The sequence below is a fragment of the Rhipicephalus microplus genome, chromosome 1 (assembly GCF_043290135.1).
Source record: "Rhipicephalus microplus isolate Deutch F79 chromosome 1, USDA_Rmic, whole genome shotgun sequence".
Classification (NCBI taxonomy): domain Eukaryota; kingdom Metazoa; phylum Arthropoda; class Arachnida; order Ixodida; family Ixodidae; genus Rhipicephalus; species Rhipicephalus microplus.
The window spans coordinates 55,032,586-55,048,818 of NC_134700.1; the positions used below are offsets into that span (position 1 = coordinate 55,032,586).

The following is a 16,233-nucleotide window of genomic DNA, read 5'->3' on the forward strand; positions in this document are numbered from 1 at the left end:
CACTGCACCACTTATTGAATATGGTCGGAAAACGCAGCCAATCGGTAGTGAAGACTCCCGAGAACACGTGAGCCAAATATTGTTGCGCAGCACGAGGCCAGAATTTCTCAATAAATGTTCAAATTCACCTAAAAATTGCTTTCCTTTCACTGGACGAATTGCGCTACAAGCTCAAAAATTACCCATCACAGCCATTGTATCAGCGATTGGCTGATTCGAGCATGGCACGTTCAACGTGAATGGGGCCAGGCTCACTTGGACTATGATCGTGTTGTGAGTTTGAGTGAGTACAACTGAGTAATATTACATGAGTTTGAGTTAGAGTGAGTGTGGCTAAGGAAAATTTTAATGAGCTTGAATCCGAGTGAGGAAAATATTTGCGAGTCTGAGGTGGTGAGCCCTAATGGGTGAGCCTTAGTGAGCACCACATTTTATTTCTGACCTATGTTCCTATATACCCGCCTATCAGCATAACTATCGACGTCATATTTGCTTACATTGCTAATCAAGTCTGTTCAAGCATACGTCAACACACAACCGTTCATGCGATTATTGAACAGAGGCGCAAGTTAGGAGATAAGGGGGTCGCCGAGACCTCCCTTTACAAACTCGCTCATGGGACATGGCAAAAATTTCTGATGTGAGCTGCATATTTCATAAAAATATTCTTATTGGATCGCGACTAGTGACAGCTGTTCGCTCACTCAGACACAGGTCAAATCGCGAGTCTGAGCGTGCCGAACTGAGTAATATGTTGGTAAGTTTGAGCCTGAGTGAGAGTGGTTGACAAACAGTTTAGCGAGTCCCAATTAGTTCTGTTGAGCTAAATTTCAGTGAATTTGAGTCCGAGTGAGTTTCCATGGTGAAACGTATTTCTTGAGTGAGTTTAAATAGGTTCCACTTTTTCTACCAGCCTATGGCTGCTGCTCTCAAACATCATTGAAGCAGCTGCAGTCATTCAGCCATCATGCCTGCGATGCAGGATCGTTTTACTGAGGCAGGGTCTCGTTTCAGGAAAGGATGAGCCAGTTTTTCACACACAAATGTCAAACATTTAAAATTAAAGTAATTTTAAATAAAAGCAAAACAATCACACTGAAACTGCACCCATTACCAAACTACTAAGACAAGCATAGCTTTGTAATTAAATGAAGTTCTGCTGAACATTTGAAACAAAAACAGTCACTAGTAGTTTTAATGCTGGTGTCATCCACAGTGGCAGACTCATTCTTTGCAGGTGTATTTGTTGGCTGAAGCAGATGAGAAGCCCAATTCACCCATAAGTCATGGGCAGAAGTGCTTCAGTCACAGTGTGAAAACAATCTCCAAATGTGAGCAGAGAGATCAGAACATCTGATAGATAGAGCTGCAAGAGACAGGATGTCCCTTGCAGCTTCTGTTTCTTCTTTCTTTGTCTAGTTGTAGTGCTGTTTATAGCAAGTTCACGACGTATTAACAAGCCTGCATTAACACTTTATATCAGACAGATCTACCCATGCATGCACCATGGTGGCTAGTCACTGCACCATCGTGGCTGGTGACCAGAAGCAGGAACCCGCTCGCCAACCTAGACGGCTGAGTCAGCCTCCCAAAGGCAGGTTAGGACCAGGACATGATGGCTGGCAGCAGGTCCTTGTTATGTTCTCGTAAATGGTAACCAACATGAGCACTGCACTGATGTTACACGCACATCACAATGTCTAAGTATATGCCCTGTCTTAAATTTGGGTGATGTGTAAAAACCACTGGCCGCTAACAGCAGCAAAAATATGGTTGTCACTAATATAAACCATGACTATATGCCTGTTGGTCCGCGGGCATAACTGCCTGTACCATGATATGAAGCAGCTTTGTGCAACTTCACATCATGGAACGTTTCTCTATCCGCCACCCGAGAACGCGCTCTGTAGCGGCCAGGCTCCGCCCAGAGACTTAGACAATATGAAACTAATACAGGCCATGCTGAACTGCTGCTTCAAACTGCAGCCAGTCTAATGGAATCAAACTTTGCCATAGCAAACATTTAGGCTTGTACGAGAAATGATGCTGTTTTCTAGGGAATGTTCAGAATATGAACTATTTGTTAATGCATTAGGAACATCTTACATTGTAATACAATCACATAAAATTTATTTACAGTTGGAAAAGTAAATTTTCACCAGCTGCCCGCATTAGCTTTCATTTTGCCGAAGTATGTGTTTCCACATAGCACAGCTTAGAAAATTAAGTCAGGCATTCAATCACAAAGGAACAAATTTTCTTCATCTGAAAGGGACGCTAAAGGCAAAAAATTTCTCTTGTTCGAATGATGAGTGAAAGCTTAAGAATGCCTAAACGTCAGTATTATCTACAGGGCTTAGTTCACCAAGAAAGAAGTAAATGTATGATAAGGCTCGAGTCACCCATGCAATATTCTGCAAACTCTGTAACTCTATAAAATGACATAGTCGAGTCTCAGAAAAAGTAATTACTGAAACTGTCCACAGTAGGAAAGACGATTTCAGCGCATTAAAATCTGGTATGAAATGCTTATTTCTTTATATGTAAGGTTTAACGTCTCAAAACCAGCATATGATTATGAGAGACGCCGTAGTGGAGAGCTCCGGAAATTTCTACCCCCTGGTGTTCTTTAACGTGTGCCTAAATCTGGTATGAAATGTTGCTTGGTTCTTTCTATTTCATTCTTTGAACTAAGAGCCGTTGACAAGACTCATGGCTAGCTTCAATCGTCCCCCAAAAACGGGAGAGGGAAAGGGGGCAGTGAAAGTTCTCTCAAATTACCTACCTGTGTCACAGAAGCTTCTCCGAAGCTACTGACTAGTGTCTGCTCATAATAGCAAAACTTTCCTTCTACCACGCCTGCTACTACTGTATTTCACGCCACGCAAGGGACAAAATGTCAAGAAGACCTACTTGGAAAGTTGTTTAAATACCAGTTGTAGCATGCTGACCATTTAATATATAACTTCTTTTTAAACAAGGCATTTTCTTAGCACAGAACAAACAATGCACCACAAACAGTGCACCAACAGTATGCCTTTAGGGCCCCTTTAAAAGGTTTCATACATTTATATACTTAAACATCTAAAAAGGTTGCAACATGCTAGGATGCTCATGGTCCCTAAAATATACCGCAAAAATAATAACTTTCTGGCCTGCGTTATTTACACACTTCACTTTATTGACCGATAGTCATCAAAATTTATTAACTTTTCCTCAAACCACTTAGTTTTTAAAAGCAAGGTGTATATAGTATAATGGTTTGCATTATTTTCTGGATAAATAACACCTGCAGAAAGTTATCTCACTGGATAACACAGACCAAAGAATGTCATTTTAAAATTCTTTGTGGGGCAGAAGAACTAGGAATGCTAATGATGATGACCGAGTATATTAATAACCTAGAGTTGGAATCTATAGAAAGGTCTCAAATCAGCAACTATAGTACTATATGGTTTCAGTTTAAGGCTGATTTTTTAATGGTTTAAACATGTAATATTACTTTGGAAAAAAAAGCAACTTGATTTTGGTTTTACCCTGGGCCCTTGCATTGTAGCAATAGGGAAATGCACCATCTCATTGTCTGCAAGACATGATATTAAATGCCTGCACAGGAAGGTCTTATCAAAAGCAACGGTGCACGTGTCGATGCCAGATGCAATGGTGAATGCATTAGCAATGGCAAAAAAGCCACAGTCATAGAAGTTCTCTTGACACTGTACTGCTTTAGCGTGAATGGTGAGAGTGTTAGAAGCTAGACTCATTATGTTCATAACTTGAGTTGCTACACTTGGCATTATGTCCTGGTCTAACGAATCATACAGAAAAACACTGTTTGTAGGGACACCATAATTTGTCACTGTAACCCAATGCCCAGGAATATGCAGAACTTGAATAAAGTTGTCTTGCTTCTTAAATTTCAAGCTCTCCCCAAGAAGAACATCCTGATAATCACAGACCAGGAAACTGACGCGAAATAATAAATTGCACTGCATTTACGATTGCATCTGACAGCCATCCCGTGCCTCGTAAGGCCACTAAATCAGAGGAAGTTATTTTGTACGGTTTGCAATTATTTAGACCACAAATCGCGTCAGCTATGGGGTCACTAATTTCTTCCACTGTTCTACCAACGACTGTCACAGGTGCCTTCTCTTTAAATTGAGAGTTTTTCAAAACATGCAAACGTAGTCTTTTTTCTCCCCGCTTCGTATCATGTGCACATCTCTTACGTGGTCGGCTGCGAGCGGATTTAACTAGAGGTATGCTAAGCGCTGTCAGTTGCTGTGCAAAATCACTAGGCGAAGAGCTAGTGTCCGATGTCTTTGCTAGAACCTGACATACCTTATCATCATGCGAGGCTATAGTAAAGTTAATTTCATCTTTTTAATCAGATTTAACTTGACCAGATTGCACTTTCAGTTCCAATTTATCTTCCGTGGAGCCCTTCTTCATAGTGTCATCATCTACAGACTTGGCCAATAGATTGTCGTTCAGGTCTACACTCCACGAATTACTTACGTCTTTTGACTTTTCTAAGCCTTTTCCTTCCCCACTAACTTGTTCATTACTTTGTGCTATTTTAGGAAGTGGTGAATCATGTTTCTTATTTCTAGGGTAAGTAACAAGATTTTGGGAAAAAGTCCTCACTCTCTCAATTTTTCGCAAAGTTCAGTTGCGCTACATTGGGCTAGTACATTAGCAGCTTCCTTTGAAAGTTCCAACAGACGTGCATATGCATATTTATATCTGGCCTCTGAGTTATCAAGTTTTGGCTGTACCTTTTTTATCATGCTTGTGGTTAAAATGCTTAGTTTGTCTGGTGACACTGTCTGGTCGATCTGCACGAAATCAGATTTAAGCCAGCGCTTTGACACACGACTTTCATCAAACAGTTCCATATTATTTTTTGATTTAGCTGCAAGAATGTGCCTGCAGGGCAGCTGGTACTGCGCATTGAATGTGCATATGCATGTTCTCATATTATTAGTAACTTTATAAAGCTTACTGCCAACAAAAACGGTGCATTTGCCATCAGAGACAACACAGTCTCCTGGATATTTCATAAACAGCCCATATTCTTTACATACCAATTTTCTGGCATATTTGGTGCATTTTGCTGACACCTCAATGCAAAACTTATCAGTCTTACTGGTGTCAATGCAAGTTCTCATTTCTTTATATTGCGTATGGCTGAGTGCTAGAGCATCATGGGTCACATACCTTATCAGAGCTTTCACTGCTTTCAATAAGTGCATGTCACGTGTTAGATAATTTTTTAACATTTGATTGTGGCTTTCCATTCGATTGTTAGTATTGTTTCCTAAACTACATGCATTTGCACGATAAGCATGAATCCACATGATCTTGCAGCTGTGCCAATTTTTATAAAAGTACTGCAGAAGGGCTTTGTCATCTTCAAGTGCTTCTTCCAAGTCCTGCAAGTGCTCTTGATATATATCTACGGTATGTGCAAAAACCTGTTTCGTAATTACACCTTTAACATACTTCTTATCTAGACTGTCTGACTTATGCTGCATCACTTTCGTGTGTAAGTACTTTAACACGTGCCACGAACACAACATTCTACATTTGGACAGAAGCTGCTCAATTATATTCATTTCATTTAAATCTTTGTCCATTACCACAATTTTGCACTTCTCCTCTACGACAGGATTCAAACAAAGGAATGTCTCTAGGAAAGACTTTAATATTTCTGATGTCTCCCGCTGGACAAATGCATAACATACAGGCCTCCCATAGCTTGTTTCATCTTCACACAGAATCCAATGCAAGAATTACCCTTATTTATTAACTTTATACGTACCATCAAAGAATAACACTTCAGGGTATTTTTCTAGTAACTGGGCCATATGCTCTGATTGAAGCAATATGTACAAGAGACCATTTTCTGTATTCTTTTCAATATGAACCTTCCACCCAGAGTTTTCAGAAAACAATCCGTTGATTTTTTCTAACAGAAGGGCTCCATGATGAGCATTGTCCTGAATGTTTTGAAGTGTTCTATGCTTCATGTTTATAATATCACGAGAATTAACGTGTTTTCCCGTTTTCCTCAGAATGGCATCCTTTAGGTCTTTAGGTTTCACATTACAAGAAATCAACTCCTGAAGTTGCTCTTTTTCAGAAGCACTTCATGCACGATTATTATTGTACCATACAAAAATCTCGGGACCTATTTTATGGTTGTGCACATCCGCTAAATTTACAACTTCATAATAGAGCTGTAGAGAAACCCGCAGCGCAAGCTTAAGTTCAACGCTGCAACCTGTACCGTTGAAGCGTTGATTGGGTCAAATATTTTGTCCCCTCGGATTTGGATGCCCTGCGTGGCAACAGACAAACTTAACTCGAACATAAGGAAAGTCTGGTTTATTTAAATCTTTCTCAGTACACAATGGGTTTTTATCTGATCGTTCAATACGCATCGGATGGAACCCTTCACTTTTCCATCCTTCAAAGCTAGCTTTAAACTCCTTACAAGTGCTGAATGTGCTCCCTACAAAAAGATTTCCTCCACCTGTGCAAATATGGCTGTGTGACAATTTTGCTGATGTTGCTTTCTGCTCCTGTTCAGGGTCTTCACCACGAGGTGAGAAAGTTCTGGTGTCAGCCGCACCGCAGTCTTTGCGCAGAGCCACACCTTCTGACTGGGGGCTCACCGTGGATGTTACGCCGCAGGCGTCGGGTGGCCCACTGTCAGAAGGTAGGCTCTGCTCAAAAGCAGCAGAGCACAGTGGCTTGGCAGTACGCCCAGTCTTCGTCACTTAGTGGTGCACACTTGCACCACTGACAAGAGCAGGAGAAACTAGTTTCTTGTTACTGCGCCCTTTCTTATTTTCGACTCTAACCCCCTTTTCTACACAGGGATCACCACGAGGTGTGGAAGCGCTGGTGTCAGCCGCACTGCTGCCCTTGCACAGAACCACACCTTCTGACTGGGGGCTCACCGTGGATGTTACGCCGCAGGCGTCGGGTGGCCCACAGTCAGAAGGTGGGCTCTGCTCAAAAGCAGCAGAGCACAGTGGCACGGCAGTACGCCCAGTCTTCGTCACTTTGTGGTGCACACTCGCACCACTGACAAGAGCAGGAGAAACTGGTTTCTTGTTACTGTGCCCTTTCCTATTTTCGACTCTAACCTCCTTTTCTACACGGGGATCACCACGAGGTGTGGAAGCGCTGGTGTCAGCCGCACTGCTGCCCTTGTGCAGAACCACACCTTCTGACTGGGGGCTCACCGTGGATGTTACACCGCAGGCGTCGGGTGGTCCACAGTCAGAAGGTGGGCTCTGCTCAAAAGCAGCATAGCACAGTGGCACGGCAGTACGCCCAGTCTTCTTCACTTTGTGCTGCATCCACACACCACCCACAAGTGCAGGAGCACGCAAAGGGCGCCGTTTTACTTGAGCGAAAACAGTCACAGCTGAAGCCCTGGTGCATGCCACTGCAGTTATTGGCAGTGAAGGGTACCCATGAGCAGTGTCTGTTTCTGCGACCTTAGGTGTCACTGACATCGGACTGTGACATTGTATGGCAGCAGAATCAGACTTCCGTGCAATGTCCGACCACATTTCCTTGCATGGAGATGTAGGGGCTACAACAAGCATAGAGTCTGCGGAAAGAGCTGGGAAATTAGTTACATTATTCTAATACTGTGCCAGCCCTTCTGACTGATCACTGCGCAGGAATCGAAGCTTCTTGCGGTCCTTTTCTTTCTGGTGCTGCTGCTGTAATGCTCCATTGTGGCTTGCCTCAAGGTCCTTGCTTGCTTGTTTGATGGCTGTACGTAGCAGGCACCCCATTAGCTGGAACACAGAGGAGCACATTTACAGTTGAACCCCTCCATAACGGAAGCCCTGAAGAATGAAGTTCTCATAGCAATGAAGAAATATAACGTCCATGATGAACATTCATTGAGTACAAGGTGTTTGCTCTCTCTCAACAGCGAAGAGATTTTAAAAGCACTCTCACAATACATGTTAGTAATATGCGACTGTTTTAGACTCCTAAACTAGGTGAGAAAGTAGATGTAAAAAAATTGCAGTGCCGCTCATTTCACAAGTCGGGCACTTGGGTATTTGCCAAAAGGCATTGGTGCAACCATTGCTGTTTACGTTGTTGAACAATAATGATAGCAAAATGACTTCTTTTTCTTCAAGAGAATACTTTTTGCTAATGCTTCTGTTGGCAACTACGTCAGCACATGACATATAAAGTGCCATAATTTCGATAGATGTTCTGTAGACTGCCTAACTTCTTGCTGATGTGCTTCTGTCCAAACGCATGCCAAGACCTCACAGAATTTGCTTACGTGCAGTGTTGTTTGGCATTTCAGCTTCAATGGAGCGACACCAGGTGCTGTGTGTCTATATGACTTTGTGTGAGCTGATGCCAACCTGATTGCATGCGAGGAGTTCTGAAATGCTGCCAACATCAGCAGTACATGCCACAGTGGAAAAGTAAGAAGTGTATGAATTGGTCTCCAGATTTGGTAGGCAAATCAATAAGGCTGTGCTCTTTCTGCAATAGATGGCACAATACGTAGTGATCTGTGCACCAGGGTCTCGCTGGCTTGCCATATGTGTATATAAGGAAAGCGCAGCTGAACCATTGATGGCAATAAAATGGGTTTGTTGACATTTTTTTCCCTTTGTCGAAGTTCTTGCAATCATCTGCTCATGCTGTGAAAGTAGAAACGAATGTAGGCTGTCGCCACAGGCACGGCTGTCATGCACAGATACCTATGCGCGCACACCAGTAACATGAAAATGTCTGAAAAATCAACATACACATTTGTATAATAGGCACCTGCAACATGTATGCCCCACTAGAGGGATGGTTTTGTTCTGTAGCACAATGGAGCTATAGGGAGAGTCAAAGCTGGTTTTTATTTTGCTTTTGTTTTTGAATTGAATATTGAAATTTAGTTTCCGTTATCTAGACGTGTACTCTGTGAACACTGAAAGCGTTACTTACGTACGTCGACAACTGCAGGCTGCGGTACGCGCACTTACTTTTTTAAGGGCCTGTGATGCAGTGCTTTGTGTCGCCTTGAGTTGTAAAATAGTGCCTGTACATCCTTGCAGGACCAGTGGTTTAGGTGGACTCACATTACTCACATACTCAAGTAATTTCTGTTACAAATATATTTTCCATTTTTGCCAATTGTGTCATTGCTTATGTGAGCATGCATGAGGCACCACAGCACAGTACGTCACATCACATAAGCTGCACAGACTGCAGTGAAACAAAACTATGGTTAACTAGGACAGTAAAATACATGCAATACCTAGAGAGGAGCGGTAGCGACACTCTATTAAAAAACCTCAGCAGAACCAATTGCTTCACTGCGCTTAGCAGCTTGGCATTTAATGCAATGTTTTCTCACATTGGTCGAGTATGCCAGGTTGGGAACTTTACCGGCACAGTGTCCCTTGACAATGTCCCCCTTTGTGGCATGTTCCTGAGGACGTGTTCATTGTAGTGTGTTGTTCATTCTTTGCACCAGCATTTGAGCTCGAAATGTTTTTTGCAGGCAAAATCAGTTGAACGAAGGACCTGATTGTTAATGAGGACTGCTCGCCTCCACTTGTCCAGAAGATCACCATCTTTTGTTGCACAAAACAAGCAAAACTTTTTTTCTCACACCTTATACCCCAGGGTGTATTGCAGCAGGGTACAAAACGTTTTCTCCCAATTATGAACTGCAGACTGTGACGCATTCTTATGAAACCATGCGTTAAATAACTGGGCAGCAACTGATGCTACTTATTATTGAAACCCAACAATTACAGTGAGAGCGTGTCACACTCTTTTCACAGTGCTCCCACACAGTCTTCTTTACATTATCGTTTTGAAAGTGGTGCCGCCTGCCTTGTTCTTGCATAGCAGACGCCCTTTCGTGGAGAGAGCGCTTGCTTGCCAGGTAGTGCTATGAGAGCTTGCACACCAGCTGTCAAACTCACCATAAAATTATCTAAACGAGTGTCACGTTGGCCAATGTGAGCTCTGTGAAGTGCCGCATAAGGTATACAACATGTGCAGAGAGCAGGCACAATGACTGTCAGTAGAAGCAACAGCTCGCATAGATGCCGCCGACGTACGACGGCAATGTTGCCGACGGCCAATATTAGTGTTTGGGGGAGGCATATAGCTGATACATTTTTTGGTGCACATAATTTATAGCTGATACATTCGAACGGCAGTAGTTATTTCATTAAGTGGTTAGATTCACCAGCCATATTTTGCAGGAACGCCTTGTGGAGGTGTCTGACATACAAACTATACCGCTGAAATAACTAGCTAGCAAATTAATTAACTAGCATGCCACCGTAAGTGATTCCTTCACAAGAGCTCCAGTCGTGAATATAAATCTTCACATTTAATAGCACGAAGACTGCCATGCGAAATTGCACATCTACGTGAGGTTCCTAAACAACGAACACACTCATTGACTCAGTAGGTCATGTCTACAGTGTTAAAGCAGGCTTTAAATTAAGCAAGCCTTACTCATAGTGATAGACCCATACTCATAGTGATAGACTTGCAACTTAAATCGCAAAGTGGAGTGGAAAATGTCTGCCTGAAATTCTGGTTTGATTAATTTGATTGATTGATATGTGAGGTTTAACGTCCCAAAACCACCCTATGATTATGAGAGACGCCGTAGTAGAGGGCTCCGGAAATTTCTACCACCTGGTGTTCTTTAACATGCACCCAAATCCAAGCACATGGGCCTACAACATTTCCGCCTCCATCGGAAATACAGCCGCTGCAGCCAGCATTCGATCCCACGACCTGTGGGTCAGCAGCCGAGTACCCTAGCCACAAGACCACCACGGCGGGGCTGCCTGAAATACTTAATTCTGATTCTATGCAATCATGTCTTTTGTCGCAACTCGTTACACTTAACAGATGGCATCATGAAATGCTTTCGGTCGACATGAACAGGCACCGATGGCATCCAACAGCAAGGTCATTCTAGGGTGAAAGGTATTTCGCAGCTCAACGCGCACTAAAGGACAAGTGCATATCCAAAAAGCAGATGCGTTGTTCACCATCGAATCCGTGCTTCCAAAGCAAAGTTGGTAATCGAGAGTGGCTGTAAACAAACGAGGGCTGCGAGCAGTCCCACGTGACAGCATCTAGCCAAAACCAACTCGGCGCCAGCCTCGGAGAGGTTTGAGGAGAGAGAAAGCGGGAAGTGTGCTTTTAACCACATATATTGTGACTTAACGAAGTTGCAGGGGTGTTTGCACACCTCTTTTACTGGGCGCAAAGAAAAATGAGGATGACAACAAGAAGGAGGAAAGCCGCAAAGCAAGTTCGGGTGAAGTTGTTGATGCTTTTAACAACGCTCGCACATTCTTTAGCACCCACGACTGTGACGGAGCTATGCAAAGCGTACTAAGCGGTCAACCATCAAACTCCTTCAAAGCAATGTCATTATATGAAACAGAACAAGGTCACCAACAACCTTAAATAAATTTTCATTGTGCTGTGTAATTGCAAGATTTGCATATTTTTCAGTTCTTACTGCAAAGAAATTGTGACAACGAACAGAGATTAAGGGGCTCGACTGTACAGCAGTTGCATTAGTTGAAAAAAAAAAAAAGCTAAGAAATTTCTGTGCACAGACATTTGTGGTGTCTCACATATCATGTTACTAAATTCATGTTTCTATAGAGCTTGTGTGGGTTCCGGCTCACTCACAGGTAGCAGGCAACATCATCGCTGACTGCCATGCCTGAGAAACGTTAACCTGCGGCCGAGCAAGAACCGCAAGAGCTACTGCACCCGCGTATCGGCATTCGGGACATTACCCGGTTACACCAAGAGGAATGGTGCAAACTGCCAGAACCGCAGCCCAAACTGGCCAGGCAACAGCAGACGATCCCACATTGAGTGCAGGGAGGATCGCTTAAGCATCGCGTCCTATTTACTAATTTTGTTTCCCTCCTCACATTAAACTCTTTATTTTACTTCTTTTCGGCATGGGTTTTGCAAAAACTACTCATGCGAAACAACACTAATATTGTTTAACCATAACATTTCCTCTACTTTTGACAAAGGCCATATTATTCACTGTATATTTTAAAATTTTGCTAAAGCTTCTGACAAGGTGTCTCATGGCTTACTACTTCTCCAACTTAGTATTCTTAACATTGACCCTAGCATCTTGAACTGGATAACCATACTCAATTTGCAACTTGATGCTGCATCCCCTTGTTGTGATGTAAAGTCGGGCGTCCCTCAAGGCTCTGTTCTCGGCTCATTGTTATTTCTAATTTATATTAATGACTTACCTACAGTAATTAATAGTCCCAATAAACTATTTGCTGATTGCATTTTAGGCCATGAAATCACTAATCAGCATGATAACTCTATTCTTCAATCTGTCTTGAATAACATATAAAGCAACTGCTCGCACGGCTTATGTTCTTAAATCCCACTATAAATGCTAAATCATGCATTTATTGCATCGCCTCGACTCGACAAAATTTTTCGGCTATGCCATCAATAACATCAACCTCGAGTAGGTAACATGATATAAATACCGCAGAATTCAGATTGCCAATAATCTTTGTTAGCATGCACACATTGAATACATCACTAACAATGCTAACAGATCTCTCTGCAGTGGCGTACCAATTATTTCGTGAGTGGGCGGGCAAGCCAATCTCTTGCTCGTGTATCTTGACTATATATATATATATATATATATATATATATATATATATATATATATATATATATATATATATATATATATATATATATATATATATATATATATATATATATATATATATATATATATATATATATATATATATATATATATACATATATATATGAACCTACAAGGAACATTATCAAAGCAGAAATCTTGGCAAAATTACACTATGTTGTAACATATTCTTGTAACAATTTCATTCTCCTATAGAAACACAATTGAGTAAATGCTGTTGTGATAAATAATTACACCTTACTTGTTCGTTTCCCCAGCGTGCAGCCAAGAGTGACCACTGTCAAAAGTGGGGTGGCTCAGCCTTCCAAGTTTTCTTAATGGAGGGGGGGGGGGGGCTTGCGTCCCCCTTGCTCCCCCACCGGCTGGTACGCCTACGTCTTTCTGATACATTTGCAGAAGTTTTTCCAACTCTTCATGTCATTTAAAATTACAACTCTACAAAACATTAAATAAACCCTAGCTGGAATATGCTGCTCATCTTTGAAATCTGGTCAAAAGATATTAACAACTATAATTGAATCAGTTCAGAAACATGCAGCGCGTTTCACACACTCAAATCATTCCCACTCAGCTAGCATTTCACTAACGAAATCAGACCTTGGACTAACAAATTTGAAACTTCGAAGAAAAATGTCCCATGTATTTTTTTTTCAAAAGATCAGCTACCATGAATGTTCACTTAAACAGGAAATCATCTCGGCATCTTCATACATATCATTGCATATTCATTCCTTTTTCATTCAAGGTTTTCATTCCTTTTTACTGCACTAATTTTTTTCAGACTCCTTTTTAGAAAACGAGCACTGAGTGGAACCGCCTTCCGCATTCTGTTGCTTGCATGGAGGATGCGTCATCATTCAAGGCTGCACTAACGAATTACGTCTTCAGCCTATTGTAACTTAGTTTGTTTGAGCATGTATTTTCATTAATATGTTCTACTGCTATGATGTGTTTGTCGCCTTTTTTTGTATAACACTACCCCCTCTGTAAGGTCTTTATGCGCCCTGAGGTTAAGTGGACATGGCGCACTGAGCAGTGCTTTATAAGCGCTGTGCCATGTCCTATCGTGTAGCTCGACAAAAGAAATACTGAATGCTGCATGTAACAGCAACGCGCGTCCTCGCGTCATGAAAGCATGCATGCAGTTCCAAGTGCATAAATGGAACAAATTAACGCACATGTGCAGAGCAATACGAAAAGCTCTTTCACAGCATGCAGATTATCAACAAAAACGCGTCATACACAAACAGCCTTCTTGTGATTGGTTAAACCTAAGAAAGGTAATTCATATTTATTTTACCGTTGCTGTTTTACTAATGCGAGTAAAGATATTACAGGCGAAGCATTTCTTCTATCTATCTATCTATCTATCTATCTATCTATCTATCTATCTATCTATCTATCTATCTATCTATCTATCTATCTATCTATCTATCTATCTATCTATCTATCTATCTATCTATCTATCTATCTATCTATCTATCTAGCCGCTCATGTCTGGGTGCTCTCGTAATCACCTCCTTAACTTGGTGTGAACCAAAATTAGTATGGGAGGGTTCCATAGTTTGACGAATACGACGCGCTGGTGAAGACATGAATAAGGTCACAATACTGTTACGCGCGTTGTCAAACGCTTCCTGCTGAACAGTGACACATACCCGCGGGCGGGTATGTGCCCCAAGTAATTGACACTTAATTTTTTGCATCTACCCAGGAATGACGAGAACACACAGGGAAAATTTTGATGCGTGAGCATTGAGAAATCATAAACCATTTCCCCAAAGTGAACCCTGCTGGGATGCGAAGCAGCAGTGGTGCGCACGTCGTTGACCCAGTTGAAACGAGCGTTGACGTGGGTGCTGGAAGAACGGCTGGAAGCAAACTCGGTGTAATGTTTACTCAGCAAACGTTTGAAACGCAAAGACATGGGAAGCGGGTTGGTTTTCGTGTAAGTTTCATCGCAGATAATGAGCTAAAAAAGTGTTTCCACTCGACGTGCGGTCGAGCGTTCTGATGGTGGAGAGAGGGAAGTGGGAGAGATGTGTGTTATGAGCGGGTGGAGGAGCTGGCAGCTGCTGCGTGTGAGACGTTAAAGCGCAGCTGCGACTTGACCTACTTGGCAGTGCTCCAATACCTGCGGCGAGAGAAATGCGCTGCAGTGCGTTCGCACGGATGTACGTACGGCGTTAAACACGTGAGTCAGAGATGCTTCGCATTTAAAAAGCCTTACATCAGCAGCAAAGAATAAATGTCGCGGTTACATCAGAAATCGAACCCAAGCATTCTGCGCGGCAATCAAGCATATTCTACAACAAAGCCACGCCAGATCTCGGACCTACTTTTCAAATAGCTTAATAATTTAATATTTATTTATTTATTTATTTATTTATTTATTTATTTATTTATTTATTTATTTATTTATTAGAATACCCTCAGGGCCCGTAGGGCATTACAGAGGGGGTGGGTACAACATATATAAAACACACAAGAAAAAAAGAGAAAATAAAGAAACAAGTATCAGATGCGCAAATCAGGAAGGCAACATAAGTCAACTAAAAATGTACAAGAATTCAAGCACATACAAGACAAAGATAGATAATGAAAACTGCGTATAGTTACAAGCATTGCTGAGAAATTGCAGTGTTGAATAACAAAGGGTCTGTTATTGATACAACGGAAGAGGGAAGGTGGTTCCAATCGGCGGCTGTTTTCGGTAAGAAGGCTGCTGAAAAGAATTTGGTGCGGCAAAACGGAATGGCAACCTTATGCTGATGATCAATGCGCGATGAGTGGTATGACGGTTGTGAAATGAGGTCTCGCTTCATTGATGGATTGTGAAAAAATATCTTATGAAAAAAATGCAGTCGCGCCAGTTTCCTCCGGACAGTTAAATTGGGTAGGTCAAGGTTAGATTTCATTTCTGATATGCTAGCAGTACGGGAATAATTAGAACAAATGAACCGAACTGAGCGGTTCTGAACAGATTCTAACGCGTTAATTAAATTTTGCTGCACGGGATCCCATATAGCGGACGCGTACTCAAGCTTTGGGCGAATTAGTGATCGGTATAATAGAATTTTGAGGGACAGCGGAGCGCGAGAAAAGTTGCGGCGTAAGTATCCTAGCGTTCGGTTAGCGTTATTACGGATGTAGGTAACATGCGTGTGCCAAGATAGATTGTTGGTAATGTAAACGCCGAGGTACTTATATGAAGAGACATGCTGGAGGGGAACGGCGTTAATTCTGTAGGTACAGGGGGGAGAAATAGATCGCCGGGTTATTGACATGCATTTAGATTTGTTAGAGTTGAGAGTCATAAGCCATTTATTGCACCAGGTTGAGACAGTGTCAAGGTCTGACTGTAGAAATATGGTCATGAAACGTTAATAGTGGTTGCAGTGGTGGCAATCCAGCTTTTTAAACATTACATATGTACTCCTATGATGCAGCTGTGATGTCAA

General features: G+C 42.0%; 1 long non-coding RNA gene across 1 annotated transcript; it reads left to right on the forward strand.

Annotated features, from left to right (window-relative positions):
- Nucleotides 1-202: 202 nt before the first annotated feature.
- On the forward strand, nucleotides 203-8,660 carry LOC142767433 (uncharacterized). The gene is made up of 3 exons (XR_012884880.1): nucleotides 203-283; nucleotides 5,374-5,466; nucleotides 8,357-8,660. It is a non-coding gene; the product is annotated as an uncharacterized LOC142767433 (long non-coding RNA).
- The last annotated feature ends 7,573 nt before the right edge of the window (nucleotides 8,661-16,233 follow it).